The 25,162-nt window shown below is 35.9% G+C and overlaps 1 pseudogene; it reads left to right on the forward strand.

The window, feature by feature from the left end:
- The first annotated feature begins 3,950 nt into the window (after positions 1–3,950).
- LOC149250459 (glutamate synthase 1 [NADH], chloroplastic-like) lies at positions 3,951–24,025 on the forward strand (annotated as a pseudogene).
- Positions 24,026–25,162: the final 1,137 nt, after the last annotated feature.

Here is a 25,162-nt window from a genome sequence, read left to right on the forward strand (position 1 = left end):
ATTATTTCATTCAAGTTTTATTCGGGATTATATGGGACTTTTATCTCCCTCTTAATATCAACCTCCTTGCAAAAAGTTATGAATTCCTTTGAAGTTTATTCTCCTACATTATTGGACCTTAGTATATTTTTTCTCCTTTCTGTAAGGTTCTCTACTTCAACATTGAATTCTTGAAATTTGTTGAATACTTGATCCTTGGACTTCAACAAATTGATCCAAGTTTTCCTTGAGTGGTCATCAATGAATGTTACATAATATAGATGATCTCCAAGAGACTTTGTAGACATATGACGACAGACATCAGAATGAATGAGATCCAAAATTTCTTTTGACCTTGAAGCACTGCTTCCAAATGGTCTCTTAACATTTTTACCTAATGCACATCCCTTTCATACTCCTTCATGATCCTCCTTGAGTTTAGGGATGTCGTTCACCATTGAATTTAGAGTTGGTAATATCTTGTAGTGAAGGTGACCAAACCTTCTATGTCAAAGTTCACGTGGGCTTACTTCAATGTGAACCAAAGCTTGAGAGAGAGGAATCAACAATTTGTAGAGTCTTCCTTCATGAATCCCAATGATCTTTTCATTTTCGATGCTAGAGTTTTTATCCCATAATGCAAAATTTCCATCTATAAAAGTGATTCTATCTCCCTTATATTCTAGACATGAAATATAAAGTATACTCTTTTGCAAACCTGGAACAAATAAGATGTTGTTGAGATGAATATTACTTCCATTCTCTAGCTCCATCGAGGTTGATCCAATTCCTTTTATAGGATAGCTCTTCTTGTCACCAAGCTCAATGGAGTAGGAAGGTTTTCCTCTTGATAAGGTCTTTAGTTGTTTTCTTCTCACCTGTCATATGTCTTGATACTCCCCTATAGATTGCCCAAATATTCTCATATTCAAATGTGCTAGTAAGTGCTGAGAATAAATCTTCATCCTTTGTAGAAGTATCGGTCATATTATTCTTGATGGATAATAGGAGATTCCATAATGCCTTGATTCCTTTCTTGAGATGGCTTGATACCATGGAACATTGCTTCAAATACTTCTTCAAGGATGTAGTGATATTCATCATGCCCTTAGCCAACCTTAGCTTTGATACCATGTTGAAAATCTATAGGGCTATAGTTAGGATGATTTATCTTGAACTTGATAGTTGCTTGTGATGTATTTTTGCTTTTTTTTTACTTATTATATTATTCTCTTATTATTATGTTATTCTTATCATCAAACAACTACCAAAAACAAGAACATCAATAATACACAAGAACGGATATAGGTTGCAAGTTAGGGCCAAAACCTCTCCACTTAAGAGGAAAACCCATAAATATCTTCTCTTCTGATATATTCTTCAAATGATGAATTCCAATACCTCTAAACCAAGACCAATACCCTTCCAGGACCAAGTCTGGCCTTATTGATGATGTGCTTCCTTTGTCTAAGTCAAACCTAGTAAAATCTCTTCTGGCTAGACAACTTTGACCCTTTGCTACAAAATTTTGGCCTCTATTGCAAGTCTAAAATTTTCGGCCCCTGAAATAGTTGTTGCCTCCACACATGTCAGAAAATATAGGGCTTCCTAGGCTTCTTCAAGGATGTAATGATCTTCACCATGCCCTTAGCCAACCTTAGCTCTAATACCACGTTGAAAAATCTATAGGGCTATAGTTAGGATGATTTCTCCTAAACTTGATAGCTGCTTGTGATGTCTTTTTACTTTTTATTACTTATTAGCTTATTCTCTTATTATTATGTTATCCTTATAATCAAACAACTACCAAAACAAGAACATCAATAGTGCACAGGAACACAGGATATAGGTTGCAAGCTAGGGCCAAAACCTCTTCACTTAAGAGGAAAACCAACAAATAGCTTCTCTTCTTATAGATTCTTCAAATGGTGAATTACAATACCTCTAGACCAAGACCAATACCCTTCCAAGACCAAGTTTGGCCTTATTGATGATGTGCTTCCTTTGTCCAAGTCAAACCCAATAAAATCTCTTCTGGCTGGACAACTTTGACCCTTAGCTACAAAATTTTGGCCTCTACTGCAGGTCTAAAATTTTCGGCCCCTACAATAGTTGTTGCCTCCACACATGTGAGAAAATTAGGGCTTCCAATGCTTCCTTTTACCTTCCCTTGAGTTTCTATTTATTCTAGGGCTTGAGGATTACCTGATAGACCTTTCTTTGACATTTCTGCAATTTCTCTTGGTTTGATCTTACATCAATAAAATCCTAGCCTCCTTCCTTCACACATGTAAAAAGAGAGGGAGAAAATAACCCAAACACTTGTCCTTTGTCCTTCTTCCTTCTTTAGTAGCCTTCTTCTTCTCCTTCTCTTGAATGATGAGAGAATGAATGATCTTCATAGGAGGTCAAGTTTCCTCTTATATATAGGCTTCCAAGGTGGATGAAATGCCCTAATTGAGGTCGACTTCTTAGCTTCCGGGATGACTTGGACTTGGAGGGTATTTTGACACTTCTAAATACAAAAATAATTATTTTTACAAGTTATAATGTGCCCGATGGGATCTTCTTCATATGACAATGAATCTTTGACTTCTTGAACCTAGGACAAACCCTAGAAGCACTCAATGGGTGCTTGACCTCTAAATAAAATACCTTGAACATGAAACCCATGCTACAAAAATAACAATAATCACTAGTACAAAATGAGAGATTAGTGACTACATGACTTAAAAAGTTAGTCACCACAATAATTTCAAGTGAATTACTACTGAATTTGATCAATTTTAAGTGGCCCAACTAAAAACGAATAACTTAAATGACTAATTTAGTCCAGTGATAAAATATATGACTAGATAATAAGTGACCCAATTAAAATCGACTAACTTAAATGACTAATTCAGTCAAGGACTAAAATATATGACTAGATAATAAGTGACAAAAATAAAAATGATTATTATAGTCCAAGAATAAAAATATGACAAACTAGCAAGTACAACAAGTATATGAATTAGTCATTTATGCTATCATTTTTAATTGTGTCACTCCATGGATGGAAAACTACAATTTTGATATTGAAGTGCAGTGCAATCTAAAGAAGTTTCATTTTGGGGTTGAGGCCATTGTTTTCATCCCTTTGTAATGGTACAAACCTAAGACCCATTCTTACTATGTAAAACATACTGATGACACTAAAGATTCCCAATAGAGGCCTAAGATCCCCTATAGAAGTCATGTGTGTTTCTTTGAGAACTACTTCACAAAGCTTAATAATCAAAGATTCAAATAAGGCATAAGACCCTTATGTTCCTATTTTGACCAATCCTACACTTGTAAGCATCACATGTGATTTGGAAGCCTCCTAATTTCATTAACGTCCAATGATGATGTTCCAAGACCCAATCATGGTGCGCACAACTTTTGAATGGTAGACACATCCTTCCTATAGGCCAAAGAATACCCCTTAGAGAATATAATTAATGTGGTGGTTTGAAGCCTTTTTAATGGTCACTTATTATTTGGAATTTAAGTCCCTCTTTTTTAATTTCCTTCCTTGGCCATAGTAAAGGCCATGAGACCCATTTTTATTATGTAAAACATACTAAATGCCCATATTCCCTGCTAGAAGCCTTCTTCATAGAAATTAAGCATAAGAAAGACTAATTTATGGACTAAGGCCTTTTTTATCCTCTCGTAACCATAGCATAGATACTAACTCCCATACTTAATGAAAAATACCCCTTTGGTGCCCATATCTCGACTTAAGATCCATTAAAACAGATCTATCTGGAATGACCCCATATTTACTTGTGTGAGCGGTTTTTAGTCAAAATAAAATCTAGGAGACCGAGTTATTTGCACTTGAAGAAGAATTCAAAGCTAATGTGACTTTCATTTGCATTTTATTTCCTTGCATTTCATTTTCTTTGTCACGGGAGCCTTTTAAGAGACACATTGTTGATAACAAAAGCATGGAGTTTGATGGTTCTTCACTTTTTTCTCAGAGCAGAGGGGAAAGAAGATTTGTTGTAGTGAAGGTGAGTAGAACAGATCTTGCAATTTATACATAGAACATATGGATCAGGAAATGCTCTCCAAGTTCTCTTCACACCCACCAACACTTGTAGGAAAGTATGTCTCTTCTTTCAAATTTCTCTCATACCCATTCATGTCTTTTTTTTACTTCAATCTCTCTATGGAAATGCACTCCAACCCCAAGTTTCTTGCACAAATATTTTCCATTATTATTTTTTAGGTTTTCTCAATTTGAGAAAAATGAAGTTTGTTGGGAGAAATTTCTATCGAAAAAGTAGGTATGGTTGGAATACTCTTTATACACTTGGCTTGTATTGCTAGTTTTCTTGTCACCTAGTAAATGCATCCAATGCTTACTGGTGCGAAGTAATTAGGGTTAATTTATGGTTGGAAAATGGGATTACATATTGTTGAGGGAAGCTTTGGCATAATATAATTTCCATTCATTAACTTATCACAAATTTATATGATTTTTCTACTTCGATTTTTTTGAACTGCTAGAAATTTTGGTCCTACACATCCTAAACGTTGTCTGTAATGTTGCATCCTCCACTTTAGCAGCTTGAAAACATTTCCACTAAAACTCCTAGATAAGACATTACCATTTTTTTAACATTACTTTTGATTTACTACTTCAACTGAGATCCCATGACTAGGGTATATATTCTTCCATATTTTCATAAATGTTGTATTCGGTTCCATCCACATGGAAGTTGGAGAAACTTGCTTAGGCAATACCTAACTTGTATGGGAAAGATGGTACATAATGGGTGAATATGTTGCTTAGACCCAAACCTTGTGACTAGGGTATCTATTCTGCCAGATTTTCCTAGGAGTTGTATCTAGCTCCATCCACATGGAACAACTTGCTTATGCAGGTGGGATAGCCCGCTTGCATGAACAAGATGGCGCACAAGGGGTGAACATGTTGCTGGGGGATTTGAACCTTTTGTGAGGTAATGAAACAATCTCACTCTACCTTTTCCTGAGAGTTGTACCTAGTTCCATCCACATGGAACAACTTGCTTATGCAAGTGGGATAGCCCGCTTGTGTGAACAAGATGGCACACAAGGGGTGAACATGTAGTTGGGGGATTTAAACCTTTTGTGGGGTAATGAAACACTCTCACTCTACCTGTTGAGGAAATAAAGCATAAAAAAAGTGACTTTGATGAAGATATGCTAACAACTTGTCTATGCTTGTCATGTAATCCCCATCTATATGGGTTTTCAAATGATCAAATTAAGCATGTATCCACTATTTCGTGAGGAACTTTAATTCTACTTTTCATTCTGAGATTGATAAACATCTATGATGAGAAAGAACTTGACAAAATGACATGTACTTATTATCTACATTTTTTATTATAATACTTAACTATGCATTTTTTTCTAACCAGTTGTACACAATGTCAGGGGTCTACGACAAATCCACTACATCCATCAAGGATGGGATTGCCAGGATATAAAGTAAATTTTCTTGGCCATCCCTTATTTTCTGGGGATGCCTTGAAAAATTCCCAAGACATGTCTTACTAAAAGTGGATGCCCATAACATGGCCATCCCCTGTACCTGGATGGATGCTTTGTCTTTCCTTGACCACTCTTGCTTCCTACAGGGAGACATGGACACTTCTGACAATCTCCTACTACCCCTTGGCCATGTGTGTGTCTAACTTTAAATTCTATTAAATTTTTCTTTTTATCAAACTCAAATCTCCTTTATTAACCTAATGTAACTTACTAACAAATCTACACCTCAAACAAAACCCTAAAACTAAAAGTCACTTACAAATAAAAATTTTGCAACTGAATAAAGGGGTTGCTTGCAGTAGTGATGAGCCTTGGTAAAGGGATAATGACAATAATGGGGGAATTATTAGATTGCATGGATCTAGAAGATCAAGATGTTCTATCTGAGCTAGGTTAATGATACACCCTTTTTCCTTTTTAATATTTTCGTTTAGATTATGGTGATAATGTATTATTGTATGCTTAGTTTTCCTTTGCATGAGAAGATAATTGATTCACCAATTTTAAAAATTAATTAATTTAGTCCTTGCAATGTGCATATTTATTTCATCATATCTAACATTAGATTATGGTGATAATGTACTGTTGTATGCTTAATTTTCCTTTGAATGAGAAGATCATTGATTCACCAATTTTAAAAATTATTTAATTTGGTGCTTGCAATGTGCATATTTATTTCATCATATCTAACATTACAATATTCTCTAGCTGTATTTACCATTTCTATTGGCTTAGACATTATGTGTGTGTAAATTATGTTTTATGTGTTGCCACATCCAGTATATCCCATGCTGCCTCCATTTCTCCTGCCCCTTTGCCACATTTTCTTGAAATTTGGCTCTCTTTTCTAGCTGTTATCGAGATGCATTCCCTTACCTCCCAACTTGGATGTGTTGTGCATTATAATATTTAAATGTAAGACTATGCCATGATAATAAATTATACATAGCAGTATCAGTCTCTAGAGCTTGAAATCAGAAATTATTGTATTGGTTCTTCAATGATTGATCACACCTATTACTTGGCTTAACTTTGCAGCATAGGAGCACTATTATGAGCCTAATTGGAAATATGGTATTTGATTTGAAATCTGATGTGAATTATGTTGTTATTTGGGGCTTGGACACTATTGTTATGAGCTGCAAGCTGTCACAGGATATAGAGACTGCACTAAATACAAGTGACTGAGTGGTTGGGATAATGGTTTGTTATCCCCTCCACCCGGTTTCAATTCCTGTGAAGGACATGTTGGTCCATTGTGATAAGGCTTGAAGAGTAGGTGACCCTTGGGATAGAGATCCTTGGTGTGGTTAGGACGTCTCGACTCTTTCTAAGTCATAAGTTATTGGTATATTGGGCTTGCGGACTATTTGATATACTCTTGGTGCTATAGAGGTTTGATCTTGGGCCTCGCCCAAATTACTCCAATGAGTTACCAATTCATCATGGTTAAGAAAATATATGTCTATAACACCATATTTAGTGAAACATGCTAATGAAAACAATAATAATGTGGGCAAAAGAAATAGTAAAAATTATAACATCATTTAACACAATAAACATCATATTTAAACATTTAGCTAGAAATAGTTATGATTCTGTAGCAAGAACCAAACCATCACATAATATTTTATTACTCTGCAATAGGATAAGGAAAACTGCCCTCAAAATTTTATGAATGCCAACTGTTAGACATCCTAATTGTTTTTCTTCCTTGAATTACTTTTCCCCAAAGCATTTGGAGTGTTGGATGTTGCAGTAGTACTTCAAGCCCTACCCACCTAGCATCTTCTGAGGGCAGATCCTTCTAGTGAATGAACTATAAAATACTTGGACAATACTCTATTCCTCAATTTTAACATTAGATTGTTAATTCCTATCCTATGCCAAATTTCTGGTACGTGGGGATATGCACCCAATATATCTAGAGAGCCTCCACAAAAAAACAAGTTTTAGGCAACAACAGGGTATGTGGGTGTTAGGAAATAATCATTAATATTTGTGGTTTCTTTAGGTTTATAGAGTGTAGGAGAGTTGATGGGACTAAGTAGAAAAGGGTTGGAAACTAGTTATTAGGTTTTTAAGGATTTTTTATTAGATTATCCTAAAAAGTGGGTGTCATTTGTGGGTACTTATGTGTGTCCCTTGAGTGCACAGGGTGCCTCTGCAGGTACCCCCATGTAGGGGATGTGAATTTTGGATAGTTTTGGTGTACCCTGAAGTACCCTAAATACTAGGTATGTATGGGATTCCTATGTCATCCTCAGTAGGGAGTCCTGTTTTGGAATGTGCTACCCTGTGTTACACTGGTTGATTCCTTAAATAAGTTAAAATATTATTTGTAGTTTTACTGATGATATGCCCAATTTTAATTTATGACTTTATTTTTCCATTTACAAACAAAAAAGGACAGTGTCTATCAGGGATCACTTAGGTCTTAGGAATGAGTGTATTAACTTTCAAGTCTAGCTAGCTTAACGCCAAATCTTTTGACAATTTTCTTCAACAATCCATATGTCACCCATTTTCATCTAAGGGATACTGAATGATGTTTGCATTCATGAAGGAACATTAAGCTATGTATGAGGTATTTAAAAACTTTATCAGTATATCTACCTGATACTTGTCTTGACACACAAAGATTGTAGTCTCATGTAATAGAGTTACCTCACAATGAGAATTTAGACTGTATGGGATGAAGACAGTAGGTCCTCCAAATGCCAAACATTTTTATATGACATTTGAGGCAAATATTTGTTGGGTCATTTTTATTTTCTTCCCTACTAGACAATGTCTAGCCTCATAATCTCTTTCATATGCAGCCCTAATAGAAGACAAGATGTAATCTTCTTTGTTTAGGAATGGAATCCATCTCTGCTTAGATTCCATTGTCATTAACACAAGATGCAATATTTTGTTTGTTTAGGAGTGGTCACCACTTCTTCTTAGATGCCATTGTCATTTACCCTCTTTGGTCAGGATTTTTCACTATTTCTCCCAACAGCCAATGCTAATGTCATTACCCCTTTCATGATGCTTGATCCCTTAGGTAAGTGTGCATGATATTCTCCAAGTTGTTTATTGGCCCCTTTCTTTATTGGTGTAAGAATAAAATGTGCAAACATTAATTCCTAATGTCATCACCAGTTTCCTCTAAATAGTCCATCAAGTGTTATCATTTCCCTTTCGGTCGCATGTTTGTGTCACATGTGTCATGCATATCAATTAAAATCGAATAAAATTTGGCCTTCAATCTCTAGTGTCAAAGAGAATCTGAAAAAATTAATAAAAAACAAACCTAAAAGAAAACCAGCATGTATTTATCTTAACCCTGCATCTATCAATTGCATAAAGGGATTTGAATTAAATTTTTTTCGGTGGAAGTCTCAAATTTTTGCACTCTCAAAAAGATTCACACCTTGATGGATTTGATCCTTCACAGTGCTGGATAATTCTAGGGTTAATATGGATATATGCTAGTGTAGAAAGGCCAAATCACCTATCAAAACAAAATAGTGTGTGTGATACTCAATGTTGATTTAATAAACTACATGACTTCCTCAACATGCCTAGCCTCATCCAATGTGTCAAAATTAAAAAACAATGCATAAAAGGTTCTCATATAGTCAAACTTCAAATGATGACCATCTACCCAATGACATTCTTCACCTATGCAAGCCTTTTGCAAGGGAAAAAACAACTCTTCTCATATCTCTTAAAAATTCTGCATGTTGAGTTAAACCTGCTGAGAAAGAAGACCATCAGCTTCGATAATTTTCATTTTCAATTTGCTCAAATGTATCAATCTGAGCAGAAAGGTGATTAAGAAGTCCTCCTATATTTAGCTGCCACTTTTTCCACCATACAATTGATATTTGATTAGGAGAAAATTGATGATTCTAAATGATCTCTATAGATTCAGTCCCTTACTGTAGCAATAAGTAGTTACTCTCTAGAAATACACAGAAAGAGATAAAATCCTTTAGATACATTGCAGCAACATGAAGACCATATTCTGCCTCTAAGAAGGACACTCTTTCTTAACCTGATTTACAAAACCCTTTATTCCTTCACTTCCCATAACACAAACTGCAGCATATTTTGGTGGTTCCCATAAGGATTTTACAAAATCTGTGTGAATTTGTTAGCCAACAGATCATACAATGATTTTTTTAGATCAAACCAATACATTGCAGGTTGTTCATGAACATCAAAAAACTATTTAGAAAGTTTGGCTACATGATAACAACATAATGAGATAATGAAAAATTTGATGATAAAGGCCCTTCTGTTCTCTGATAATCATTAAAGGCTTCTTCTAGATTGTCAAGTGATCCTTACTACAAAGCTTGCAGATAAATATCTAAGCATTATCTATGAACCACTAGACATCTGGCAAGGCATTGTTAGGATCATTGTGAAAAAATAACACTAGTGAAAATTGGCGAGGTTTTGGAATATAACTTCTCAACAATGTTTTTCAATTTTTGGTGAGGTTTTTGGCGATGTTTTTCAATTTTTGTAACATATAAACCAACAATCTCAAATAAACATACCAACACATGAATATGGAAAAAACATCCATACATATGATGTAGGGGATGCCAAATAAAAAATGATACATCAAAGTTGATACTCAATCCTAAACCTTGATAGATTTCCAATCAAGGACTCAAAAGTGGACAACCAAAAATAAATGACATTTAATATATAAATGTATATCATCATCATGAATCATCTACAATTGCAAATCTAGAAGCTAGATATCTAGCATCAAATCTCTCTCTCCCTGTTCTGGGAAAAGGTCATGGTTTGTCTGTTTTCCACTAGAAGGTCCTATATCATTTGTTTGATGTCAGCTGGTTTGTGTGGCTTTATCAATATATGTAGAAAGTGGTGTTGTGTTGCCACATCACCCTTTTTGATGTCAAAGTCATTCTTTGTCCCCTACTCTTGTTTCACCTCCCCTACCAACTATACTTGTTTCTATTGCTCCTCTTCTAACCACATATGTACCTTCTCCATAATAGGCACCTTGTACTTCACCCTCCACTTCTACATGTTAATATTGTCCAAGGAAATGGTGTATGTATCAGGTATATTTACTAGTTGTCTCACCCACGGTCAAAGATTGTAGTGGGCATATATCAAATCATTAAGATGTGGGAAATCCAACCTATAAGACGATCATAATAAATTTAGTGAGTTTTGAGGGTCATAAATATGTTATAGGGTCATAAATTATAATTATCATAATTTCTTAGTTGAGGTTCTAACGTATTGTGCTTCTTTGAGTGTATTTTTTTCAAACACACTCCAATTGTGTTTGCATCTTGAAGTGCTATAACTTTGGTTGAGTACTAGAATATAAAATTTCTATAAATTTGGTGCTTTTGCATTGTAATTTAGCCACAAAACATCTACAACAAATAAGAAATAAAATTAAACTACATTTCATTACAGTGGAAAATAGGAAATAAAGAAACATAATTCAAATTTCAAATAGAACACATTATTAAAATTTTAAATTATAGTGGCTTATGTAGCATAAAAATACTTCTTTCTTTGATAACATTGACAAAGCCAAATAGTCTACCAGCATCTCGATACATTGATTTAATTCACTACAAATGTGACCCTTATTTTTCCAACCATCATGATTTATTCAATGAGTGGCTGGGCTATGGGGATGATAGTTTGACACCTTGTTAAGAGTACCTTGCAGAGTTGACTAATTTGTTGGTGTATTGGACCAGGGTGATTGACAATGTTGTTTTGTGTTGAATAGTGCACTCACTTTCTTTCAGATTAGATTGATGTTTTTTGCTTAGTAGCATGGAATTCCATGTGTTGTGCATGATATCTTTGATACATATCCATATTCTAATCACAATTCTTGTTTTGTATTGGAGACTAGGTTTATTTCCCAATCAATTTTAAGGTATTATTTCCTAGGTTTATGCTTGTTATTTGGGAAGGTAGCCTTGGAATGTTTGCCAAATGTGCACCTTCTGCATGCAACTTATTGCACAATGTTGAAATATGGAAGACATACCATCTCTCTTATAATAGGAAATCCTTTATGATGTGGTGCACTATCCTCTTGTGCCACACATTGCACATGTTGAAAAGTGTGCAACAAGAAATGCTTGTTGAGAGTGCAACAAGATGATGGAGCTTAGTGAAAAGAGTCGCCTTCACTAAGTGGGCCCACAGGCTATTTTTGGCGCAAGTCTATTTTTAGACTATGTCTATTTTTAGACATATGGATCATGTCTATGGATGATTGATCAAGTTGGGAAAAATAGATGGACTTCTATTTTTGATGAAAGTGTGAGTGATCACAGTGTGAGTGATTACAGTGTGAGTGATCACAGTGTGAGTGATCAAAGTCAAAAATAGAAAAGTCAAATATTATTATCTCACAATAATATTTGGACTATAAACTTAATCTTATTCTCTTGGAGCACTTCAGTTTGAGCTACGGAAGTGGCACATGCAGCTGTCAGAAGGAAATTCGTTTTTCTTATGAGTCAGTTGAGTTGTTGCATGCATGACTTCAGTTAGAACTCAAGTGAGTTGAGTTTAGTGGACTGGAGGTACAGTTGATGGAGTTGTGTTCAGTTTAGCTTTGTTAAACTGGTTGTATTTAGTCTAACTGATCAATAGACTAAAGATGAGTTGGGTGAATTAGTTATTAATTAATTCAAAAGTTATTAACTCATAATGCAACTATAGAATACATCAGTTAACTCAGTTGCATGTCAGTGCATGTTCAGTTCAGCAGGGACAGGTGTTAGAGGATCAGATTGCTATCAGTTGTGACTATAGCTGTGCATGATGATTTGCACAATCAAAGGATTGAGTATGCCAATGAGTTTGCTCACGTATCTTCATGATATTATAGCTGTTGCTCACGTCCAACATAGTGTGGGTGACTATTTTGCAGTGTAAAATCGAGTTTGGGAAGCAATTCTCATCAGTTCTCGAGCAGGTTTGAGCAGTGGAGGCAGGCAAGCAGCGGGAGAGATTTGGAGATCAAATCTGAGCTGTATTGTGTGTAACAGGTGGAGATACTTGTGAGAAGTATTATGCTTTGTATTGTTACATGATTCAATCAATATAATATACAGATAGTGTGGGGTTTTTAGCGAGATGCTTTCCCCGGGATACATACTGTGTTTATGAGTTTGATTGATGCTTCTATGTGTGCCTGTGGATGTTTCTGCTTCTGTAATTTGATGATCAACGTAGAGGAGATTATGTATTATACATGTTCCGCTTAAATTGTATGATCAGGATAATCTCTGTTGAATATGTGTCATATTATTCAAAATTTCTACATGGTATCAGAGCTAGATAATTGTAGAAAAAGTTTCTACATGGTATCGGAGCTAGATGATTTGTAGAAAAAGTTTCTACATGGTATTGGAGCAGCTTGATTTGTAGAAGAGATTTTTACAGGATATCAAGCGAGGATTGATCATCAGATCTACTATTCAGGAAGTGTTTACATTTTATTTCTTCAGGCAGAGTCTGTAATCGGGCCAGGTAGCCTCTGGATTCATCCTTCTTTTGGACGGTGAGATATCCGGTGAATGCCCATACAGTCGATCTCTGTACAAGAAATAATTTGTTCTCACGAATTCTAGATCGGAAGCAGTTGAGCTTTATGCTGGTGGAATTCGAATTTAATTCCAAAGCAAGAGATAAAACTCAGAAACATTCAGTTCGAGAATGGAGATAGTATGCCCTAGTATCTCACGAGGTTCACTCAGTGTCGAGATGAGCTGGGAAGTGTGGGGGTTACTATTGATGATGAGGATGGTGAGTCTAGGACTCCTTGACCTTCCTAAGAGTTGGCATAGCTACCAGGACTCGGTGAATGGAAGGGAGAAACTGCCAAATTGGGAACGACCATGGTCGGATTTGATGCAGGAGGAGATTAGACGACGCACCAGAGACGGTTCTTCATCCATGCAGGATGAGGAGAACTGTGCCTTAGCGAGTAAGGCGAAGAAGGGGAAGGGGAAGGTTTCTCTTTCCGAATCCAGTTCTTCCAGTGATGGGAAGAAGGTTGACAAGTCGAAGGTGAGATGCTTTCGTTGTCATGAGATTGGTTCACGGGTCAGGAACCTGTATGCTCTTGAGGTTCAAGATGCATGCAAAGCCTTGAGCAGCGAGGCAACTGATGGAGACTTGGTGGTTGAGAGGGAGCGTATATTACCTCTCAACATGCAGAGCCAGAAGAAGTCTCAGACGATTGTGGAGGAGCCACGATTGGTGCAGCAACTTCAGGAGGTTGTGGAGGAGCCACAACAGGGGAAGTTGTGTGGAGATGGAGTAGAGACATCTACTCATCCAGAGACCTCCAGTAGGGGGAAACTTCGAGCCAGGTGGGCTGAGGGATCGCATGCAGCCATACCTCCAGGTAGGAGGTGGGGTGATGTGGATTGATTGTCCCAAGGAGGAGGGGCAGGATCCTTGAGGTACCCAACCTCTTGGATGAGACCTTGCTACGGGAGCCCCGATGTGTAGTAGCAGGAACTGACTGATTGGGTAGAGACAGATGCGGATGGAGCGGCAGAGAGCGACAGTGCAGGGAATCCCAGGACAGCGCATAGCTAGCAGGCTGTAGCAATGCGAGAGGCACAAGTGTTTTGCACAGTGCTAGGTGGCACAGAGAGGTGTGCAATGGTGCGAGATGCATGGAGATGTTGCAGTAGCGTAGATGTCAGAGAGGGAGCACTTGTCAGCAGCAGGTAGAGCTTCAGCATCAGAGGATGTTTCTATCCCAACAGGGAGGTCAGTTGAGAGGTGCAGTGCGGATGCAATGCTGGGAGATAGAACCAGCAGCAGCACGGATGCAGTCAGAGATCAAAGTGACAGAGGCTAGAGCAGTCAGATACTGAAGAGCACAGAGATGCAGAGTTTCAGTTGACAGAGGCAATAGCAGTCAGAGACTTTGATGACAGAGCAAGTGGACCGGCCAAATGTGTTGCATGGAGAACATCCCAGAGTTACAGGATCGGGTTTGAGAGGAAGCCTTTCTTGTTGAGAGGGAGTGTTGAAAAGTGTGCAACAAGAAATGCTTGTTGAGAGTGCAACAAGATGATGGAGCTTAGTGAAAAGAGTCGCCTTCACTAAGTGGGCCCGCAGGCTATTTTTGGCGCAAGTCTATTTTTAGACTATGTCTATTTTTAGACATATGGATCATGTCTATGGATGATTGATCAAGTTGGGAAAAATAGATGGACTTCTATTTTTGATGAAAGTGTGAGTGATCACAGTGTGAGTGATTACAGTGTGAGTGATCACAGTGTGAGTGATCAAAGTCAAAAATAGAAAAGTCAAATATTATTATCTCACAATAATATTTGGACTATAAACTTAATCTTATTCTCTTGGAGCACTTCAGTTTGAGCTACGGAAGTGGCACATGCAGCTGTCAGAAGGAAATTCGTTTTTCTTATGAGTCAGTTGAGTTGTTGCATGCATGACTTCATTTAGAACTCAAGTGAGTTGAGTTTAGTGGACTGGAGGTACAGTTGATGGAGTTGTGTTCAGTTTAGCTTTGTTAAACTGGTTGTATTTAGTCTAACTGATCAATAGACTAAAGATGAGTTGGGTGAATTAGTTATTAATTAATTCACAAGTTATTAACTCATAATGCAACTATAGAATACATCAGTTAACTCAGTTGCATGTCAGTGCATGTTCAGTTCAGCAGGGACAGGTGTTAGAGGATCAGATTGCTATCAGTTGTGACTATAGCTGTGCATGATGATTTGCACAATCAAAGGATTGAGTATGCCAATGAGTTTGCTCACGTATCTTCATGATATTATAGCTGTTGCTCACGTCCAACATAGTGTGGGTGACTATTTTGCAGTGTAAAATCGAGTTTGGGAAGCAATTCTCATCAGTTCTCGAGCAGGTTTGAGCAGTGGAGGCAGGCAAGCAGCGGGAGAGATTTGGAGATCAAATCTGAGCTGTATTGTGTGTAACAGGTGGAGATACTTGTGAGAAGTATTATGCTTTGTATTGTTACATGATTCAATCAATATAATATATAGATAGTGTGGGGTTTTTAGCGAGATGCTTTCCCCGGGATACATACTGTGTTTATGAGTTTGATTGATGCTTCTATGTGTGCCTGTGGATGTTTCTGCTTCTGTAATTTGATGATCAACGTAGAGGAGATTATGTATTATACATGTTCCGCTTAAATTGTATGATCAGGATAATCTCTGTTGAATATGTGTCATATTATTCAAAATTTCTACATGGTATCAGAGCTAGATAATTGTAGAAAAAGTTTCTACATGGTATCGGAGCTAGATGATTTGTAGAAAAAGTTTCTACAGCACAAGTTGTCATTGTTATGAATTAGGTATTGACAGGGGAAAAATGTATAGATTGACTTTTGTTACCCCTATCACTTGGGATTCTTTTGGGTCAGATTCCATGATAGGGTTGGGGGGAGCGGCTACTCCCCCCCCCCCCCTTTGAATCGCTCCTGGAGCGCGCTTCGAGCAGGAGCGAATCAAGAGCGCCCTCCCGAAATTCAGTCCCGCAAAAAAAAAATGCTCCTTGGTTTTTGCACAATTATTTTGTCACAAAGATGTTCCAAGCACAAATGTTTTCAAAGAAACAAGAGTTTTTTAGTAGGAAATCCAAATATTCAAGCTTGTGTCCCTAGTATTGATATGAAATTCATGGTAATGTTAAATTATCAAAGTATAAGTTTATCTTTCATTCTCATCCTTTTACTTAAATTTTTAACATTACCATGAAATGACTCAGGATGTTTGAGAGTGGTTCCGACCTCATTGGATTTCATATGGAGAAAGTAGAATTTCAAAATCTAATAGACTTATCAGTTTTTCAGGATTTCAGGATTAGGGGGATTGAAATGTTTCCATTGGATTTTGTCATGTACTAGGGTATGGGACTCATATTTAATCAAGAGAAACAAACCCTCTATGTACCTTTATGTTAGTGACATTAGTTGTTGAACTCCTCCATCATGACCCTACTAAAAATGTACCCATCACTCAAAGAAAATCTTGAATTGATGTGCTACATTTTTTCTATCTTATGTTAATTTCTTAGAGGATGATATTAATGACAAAGATCCCAAGATATGCAATGATTTTGATGATATGTAGCTATTTATTGTAGCATAATTTTTTTGGATGGTAGAGCCAATCAAGACCCTATTTGTTGATTTATTTTCAATTTAGAGATGGATTTCACTCAATGCTATTTTAGTTATGTGCACCCTTACATTTTATATAAGTGAGAACTTGTAACTTGTGGATGTGGTTGATGAAGATTATAACTTCTAGATGATTGGTGTTATATGGTTTAATCCATGTTTTTATGACTTTTATATCTACTTCATCACTATACATGCTTTTGTTGACATCATGCATCAAAATATATAAAAATATATATTATATAAAAATTCACTCCTGATTCGCTCCCGACCCAAGAGATTTTGAAAATGTCGCTCCCCGCTCCCCACTTATGCTCCTGCTCCCAAGTAATCTTGCTCCATGACCCTAATGAGGACATATTGGTTCACTACTATATAGCCCTTATACTCCATTATTGAACACTAAAAGTAGGTTCTTCTTGAGAATTGGAACAAACAAAACATCATCAAAGTCTAAATAGTAACTCAACAAGAGTTGGAAGGGAATAATACCAACCCATGCTACTCGGTACTTGGCATCATCACCAAGATCAACCTAAACCCTTGATTTGTGCTATTTTAGAGTAGAAAACAATCACTAGGCTAATGTCATATACCAAGATGCCCCATTGTTCACATACTAAGCACCCATTGGAATCATGCTTGGATCCATCTTAATCTTGGATCAATCAAGCGTCGAGAAGGGTCAACTCTCTTAAGGTGCAAATAAAATGAAGAGTTTATCAATTTCACTTAAAAATTCTTTATATATATATATATATATATATATATATATATATTATTGTTGAGGGTTGAGGGTTTAGTTGAACATTCTTAAAAATAATATTGTCAATTGGCCATTATTGGGACTGGTATATATGTATATATACAAAAGGGAAACTTAGAAATTTTCCTAAATTTAACTGATGATACATAATGTAAATCCTTAAATTGATTATACATCAAAATTGGATGCAATATCCCAATTGTGAGGAGGAATCAATTAAATCATCCTAGTTGTAATGAGGAATCCAAGGTCCCACAGAAAGAGACTCTATTTGGTAGAGCCCAACCAGGGTGTGGAACATCTTTTAACTGATTTCTTCATGGTTATGTGAGGAATAAAATGATCCTTTATTATATCCATAATCATTTTCTTGGCCTTCAATTCCTTCTTTTAAGTTGTGAACTATTGTGGATCTTTAGGCATAATGTCTTTGATGATGTCTAAGATAGTAAATTTGAGGCACCTTCCAATATGTTCTCAAATATGAGGTTAGTTGATGCCATTCTTAAGATCTATTGCACAAAATTCTAGATCCTGTAAATAGGTAAGAACAACCTTTGAAACCCTTGAGAAACTCAATTAGAGAAAAGATTTGATACCTTGTGGATTTCCCTATTCCTAGGTGATCACTGTCCTAATATTTTGTTAATCAAATAACTCTTGCAACAATCACCTAGTCACTGAAAATAGTAAATAGCAGAAGCATAAAATAATTCAGACATATGCACATAATTTTCTTTGTCAAATCTTCTTATCATTCAACTAAATATTGCTAACAAGGCAATCTCCACAGCTACTAAATCCTAGCAGTTGCAGGGTAAACAAATCCACCCCAACTTGAGTTGTATGGCCTGCTAAAGAGGTACAACATGTAGGGAACTGAGCAAACAACAATGCTATTATATACCTTGTTGTATGGTTGTATGACTTGTGATTCAATATAATATGACGTTGTACAAATTTGTATGGTTGTGCGTATTTGTTGTATAGCCTTTGTGGTATGGTAATGCTTCTCCTAGCTAATGTGCTTTACTCTCTCATTCTCTTTCAGTTGTTGTCCTTGTCTAATAAGGATTGTGTTTGAACCCTATCTTGATTTTTATTTTTACTTTTCATTGAAACCATGATTTACCAAAACCCTAATCTCTTGGTGATATTTCTTATTGAGATTAATCTTGTATTTTAAGTAATTAATGAATAAATATTATTTATAGTCAACATCTAAATGAAATACTTGTGAAACATTCACCGTGAACATATGTGGAATTTCTTGTCCAAGCTATATTTCTCAACATAGATAGATCCATTATAAACTTCCCTTGTCCAGTGCCCCACCCCTTAGGGTTTCTTGAGCAACCAGGTTTCTATCAAGAATCTCTTTCCCACAACCTTGAATGTTAGGGGAGTTAGGCTTCCATTTTCTTGTGCTTGCACTTTGATCATATGGTCATGTCCTCTAAGTATCGTTGACTCATCAGAGGATATCATTTGCTATGTATTGGCCCCTTTACAAGTATTGCTAACTCTATTGAGGAGTTTGTATTGTTGCCTCCTCACACATCCTTGGTAGCCAGCATTAGCTTTAGCTCTAGATCAAACTCTATTGTAAGTTGTAACTCTAAGAACCAATGCTAGTGCTACCCTCCACAAAGCTTGACATTCTCTCTTTTTTCTTGCATTTATACTTTCTAGGACTTGCACCTTCTTTTATATGTTCTCTTGGCTAGATATTTGGGTTTTTAGGTAGACACTTAGTTATTCAATTCTTTCTCTTTATCTGCTTTGAGTATTGTTATAGGAATTTCTTTAATGCTACCACATTGTATTTACACTGGATGTGTAGTATCCCTTAGGGAAAAATTTCTCTTAGGGTTGACAAGAGCACATGATAAGATTTGTATTCTAACTAGTATCACAATGTTCTTTCAATTTTTGCAAATAGAGACAATATTGAATACAATAAACAATGTAACCAACATTAAATTCCACCAACCTTTCATATGCATGAAACCAATACAACAATACATAATGGGTTATAAACCCATAGTCCTTCCAAATTGCACACTACAATTTTAGATACACAACAATTGTTAATGCATCAACAAACCCTATTATCCTAGTACTTTTAGTCTGACCTTAAGCCTCAGGAATAAGCCAGATTTCATTGCTTCTTTGCTACCACAGTCCAATGGTTGCCACAAACCTGCCTTGCAGCCTAGATCAAGCCCTAGTCGACAAATTTCCTTAGAAAATGTGAGTTGTTGCTCCAACAATCCTTGAAATAACCTATGCTTCCCCAAATAGTCCTTCACTACCCCAAACTAGATCTCAGGAGGGTTTGCTGCCACAATTTCCATCTCAGATAGACCCATTGAACTCAACAAAACTTCAAGAATGATGAATTGATGTTATGTATCAATTGTTGTCATAAAGAACCCTTCTGGGGTAGTCTGCAACAAATAACCTTAGTAAGGTTTAAGCAAGCCCTCATTGTCACAAAGGGTTCCTTTGGATATTTGTTGTCCAAATTCTATCTTCCTGCGCTAGCATTTGAAAATGGGTTGTTGCCTCATATTTGGCCTCAAGGCTATTTTGTTGCCCCAAAGATTTACCCTTTAAACAATTTTACTAGCCAGAGAAGGACTCTTCATGGTGGGCCACATGCCTCAGATAGGTTTTTAGTGTTGTTTGTTTCCCATACCTCACTTGCAAACCCTCGTTGTCCCTGGAAATGCCGTGAATAGGCCTATGTTGTCATAGATTAGAAATTTAGCCCTTCCCAGTCTAAAAAAGGCCAGATAATTTGTTGTTGTCTAGATCCTTCAGAACTTGTGCCTTCACATCTTCTACTACACTAAGTTATTTTTTTTAACTTAAGGTCACTCTTTTTGTAGCCTATGAAGCTCAACCTTAACAAACTGGCATTTTTCCATGTTCAAAATTCTTTGTGCTTTCCAATCAACTATTCTTGTAAACATGGTAACTTCCTCTTTGACTTATTCAAATGACGTTGTAGTGCCTATTTCAGCCCTATTTATGATCACAGTCTCTTCTGCATGATCATGTCAGGGAGGACCATTTTTTATTTTCATGTGGCACAATTACTCCCTCTGTTTGAGAAACATTGGGTTGAGTAGTAACTAGCTCAACATTATTCTACTCCGCCACTCTTTGTTTCATTCAAGGATGTGAATGGCTTAGCACTGCCCATCTGACAATTTTGTGCCTCAGTAATGATCTCTTCAATTTTACGTTGTTTAGTGGCACCTATAACTATAATATTTTATGTGATAGTTTCTCGTACTTCCAAAGTATTCCCTTTTGATGATGAAGAAGAATTAGGGACTAATGGCAACCCAACATCTATTTCATTTATGTTGATTTTTTTACAAGGTAAAGAAGAAGAAGGTATAGTGGTCGCAACCCCTTCCATAACCTTTTATATCAAAAATATTTCGTGTTCAGTTGAAGGAGCAGGACTCATGTCTTGAATGAAATATCTTTCAGACATTTGATATAACACATTATCAAGATGGATTGAGTGTTCTATCAAATCACCCTCTGGAATGTTTTGCAACTCTTTTTGTTATGTACCTAGGGGGGATAATATGGGGTACCAAGGGAGGTACCTAAGGTAATAATAATGGGATGGGCCATAGTAATAAATAAGGTGGTTAACCCATATCATGTAAGGGACCACAAGTAGTTAATAATAATGTAATGGGCCCATGGTATTAGTTGATGGTATGAGGGAACCATGGTAATGACCCATGGTATTGTATGTATGAGGCCTATATAGAGGCTAGAGACTCCACATGGAAGATAGTGAAGGATTATTGTATGAACGAGCATATGGCTTGTGGAGTGTTCTCCTTCCTTAAGGAGTGAATATATGGTGTTGCCCTACCTTAAGGGTTAGATCAATAAAGTGAATCATTTCTATCTATTCAGATCTTGTTATTCTTGGGTTTATTTCTATTTCTCATATATTTTCTGGGTCATATCTACAACAAGGTACATAACACTTTTGGCTAAGATTGGATCGGGCTATAGTCTTCGGAAAAAGGTCCCCCAAGTTGATTTATAATGATAGGCATCAACTCCTTGCGATTGGGATTTGTTGAAATCGGACTAGAAGACAGGCACGCCATGGCTTGTACAAAAATTTTTCCACCTATATATTATATTTTGGCATCCCTTACTTGATTTATGTGGGCATTCTGCGTACTCCTTTCCCAACGGGGAAACTAATTCCTGCTGCAACTTTTTTCAAATAAACCCTCCAGGCTGGCAAGAGAGCCAACTCTGATACCACTACAGTATCCCTTAGGGAAAAAATTTCCTTAGGGTTAAAAAGAGCACATGACAAGATTTGTATTCTAACTAGTGTTAGTGTTATTTCAACTTTTGCAAATAGAGACAATATTGAATACAATAAATAGTGTAACCAACATTCAATTACGTAAACAACTCTTACACATGAAACTAATCTAGCATTACATAATGGGTTATAAACACATAGTCCTTCCAAATTGCACACTACAATTTTAGATACATGACAATTGTTAATGCCTTAACAAGCCCTATTATCTTATTACTTTTAGTTTGATCTTATAATCAACCTTAGGAATCAGCCAGATTTCACTGCATATTTTCTACCAAAGGCTTGCCTTGTGGTCCAAATCAAGCCCTAGTCTAAAGTTTTCCTTAGAAAAATGTGAGGTGTTGATCCAGCAACCCTTGAACGAGCCTATACTTCCCCAAATAGTCCTTTGTTTCTCCAAACCATATCTGGGAGGGAATATATGGATTGTTGTCAATATTGAAGGCTTATGGGTAAGTGATTTGTATGTAAATATGGTATTAATTATTTTTGAATGTATGTTTGCATGTTTTATGAGCCATTTCTTTAAATATGAATTTCATTGTTCACATATACAATTGAGGCTTTGAAAATATTGTTTCTTCCAATGACAAAATATGAAACAGAATCTCTTGGTTCCATAGGGAAAGATACACCTTTAGCTATGATGTCAAATAGACCAAAAATAATATTTGATTACTTCAAGAAGATTTTTTCTCAAGTGACAAATCCTCCTATCGATCCAATTCGTGAAGAAATAGTCACCTCAATGGAATGCATGATTGGTCCAGAAGGGGATCTTACATAAACTAGTGAGAAGTCGTGCCATCAGCTTTCTCTTAAAGGTCATATTCTTTCCACTAAGGAAACAAAAGAAATTAAAAAAATTAATTACTGAGTTTGTCGTAGAAAAGTGCTTGCACATTTTAAAAAAAAAGCAGCTCCAGAGGATTGGAAGAGACCTTGGATAGGATATGCTTGGAGGATCTTCTTGCAGTTCATGAAGGTTACAAATTACTAGTACTATCAGATAAAGGTGGGTAATATAAATTCTTTTACTTCCTCAACTTGTCTGTTATGGTTATTCTAATAGAAAAAACAGACTTTGATCGTTGTTATTTGTATATGACATTTCCCTTATACAAATAGTGGTTAAATTTTCCTAACCCCAATAAGGATGGAAGTGTCACTAAACAGATCTTGAATTTTGTAGCTACATCATCCAAGTGGGTCCCTGTTAGATTTTTGTTAGTTGTGGGTGTTGTGCATCACCATCTTGTCTAAAAGTTAGAGAGAACTCGAATTGGATTGATTGTAGAGTTGGGGGAGCCATGCAAAGTGCATCATTTCTACATGATGGTAGGGTTTGGAGAAAATGTTATATAACCCTACATAGAAATTGAAGATATATGGAGACTATAGATTGATGATAAAATCCAACCAAATAATAATGGAACCTTACATACTAAAGAAGAGTTGGTTCAAAAATACATCAAAACAAGTAAATCTAGCATGTTGAAGGTTTTAGGAAAGATGGGAATTTCTACTTTGGCTTCTTACAAAGATGCTCAAATTTTTTAGGCACTTGAACTTTCTTTGGAATTGGTTTAAGGTGTTTTGCTGGAACACCAATTTGGGTGGAGGGGGCAACATTTGAGATGATTTCTTAAGATACACTTTGTTTGCATAATTTGGCATTTCCTAGTCGTCTTTTACCCAAAGGAAGTGTTGATGTGCATGCTTTGCAAAATTTGGGTTACTATATTCACTAGTGTAAATATGGTGAAGTGCATATAAATGACCCACATGCTATTGCAAAGCTTCAGGAAGCATCTTGCACAAATAGTGTTGCAGCGTATAAGCAATACTCTAAAATAATTCATGACTTAAACAAACATTGCAATTTGCGCGGGATGCATAAATTTAAGGAAGTATGAGATAGGAGGATTCCTTTGGAGGAAGTTGAAACTATTAGTGAGATTGTGAAGCTATTTTGCACAGGTGTTATGAGTTATGGTTCCATTTCACTGGAGGCTCATAAACTCTGGTTATTGCAATGAATAAAATTGGAATAAAAGCTAATATAGGCCTACATATTCTTCTATCTTTTGGAATAATATTAGAATAGGAATCAACAATCCTAAATTTGTTTTTACTTATGAAGCATGATTGTAATTATTTCCATGTTCAATGTTAAATTGATACATGATATATTTTAATTCGTTTTAAGTATCAAAGTGACTTGCATCATAACTTAAGATTGTACCTATTTTCTTAGTCTATGAAACTGGAAATCAAAACTGTTATATTTTACTAATAACAGCTATAATCTATAAAAAAAGATTTAAATTAACGAAATAATTTTAACAGATCCATAAACTTCAAAAATTAATGAGCATCCATAAACAAGATTAATACAAATCCATAAACTGAAATAGTAAATACATGTATCAATAAACTATCCATATATATATATATATATATATATATATATATATATATATATATATATATATATATATATATATATATATATATATATATATATATATATATATTACAAATATCACATGAACATCCATAAACTGAAATAATAAGCATCCATAAACTAAAATAATGTCCATGTACATCCATAAACTGTCCATGTATGAAAATATACAAAGTCTATATCACATGTGAATGTGCCCTATGAAATGAGCTTGAAAATATACAAACTATCCACTCTAAGTACCACCAGAACTCCTATGTGAGTTCCGTCACGCAAAGTAAGTGTCCATAAGTTGGTACTGCAATATAACACATTCAAATTCAAACTAATTAGATCATTATTTGTACAAAATAAAAAATATGGAAATAAATGATTTTGAACCACATTTTTAATTACATATACATGAATCTACTAACCTCAGTCAAGTCCAAATGCAATTCAGATAAGATGGGGGTCTGATGAATTTGGGTTTGGTGCTCCCCTACCCGTGGCTCAATGATTGGGGCCTGCATCGATGGACTCACATCATCAGTGCCTCTAAACCCAACATCCCACTCATGTGTCCACATAACAACGACATCAACGACACTCTATATATGGGCCTATGTATACAATGGAAATGAAAACTTGTAATTAGTCTACGAATGAATTAGCATATATGTGTAATCTAAAACAAAGAAAATGTTGAAATATTAGAAATAAAAAAGTTTACCTCAACTGTTGGTCCAGCGGGTTGTACATAGTGACTCTCCTCCACATTAGTGTTATGAGGTGCAA

The sequence above is a fragment of the Pinus tabuliformis genome, chromosome 7, assembly GCF_031772625.1.
Source record: "Pinus tabuliformis cultivar Carrire ecotype Pingquan chromosome 7, CPIR1, whole genome shotgun sequence".
NCBI lineage: Eukaryota > Viridiplantae > Streptophyta > Pinopsida > Pinales > Pinaceae > Pinus > Pinus tabuliformis.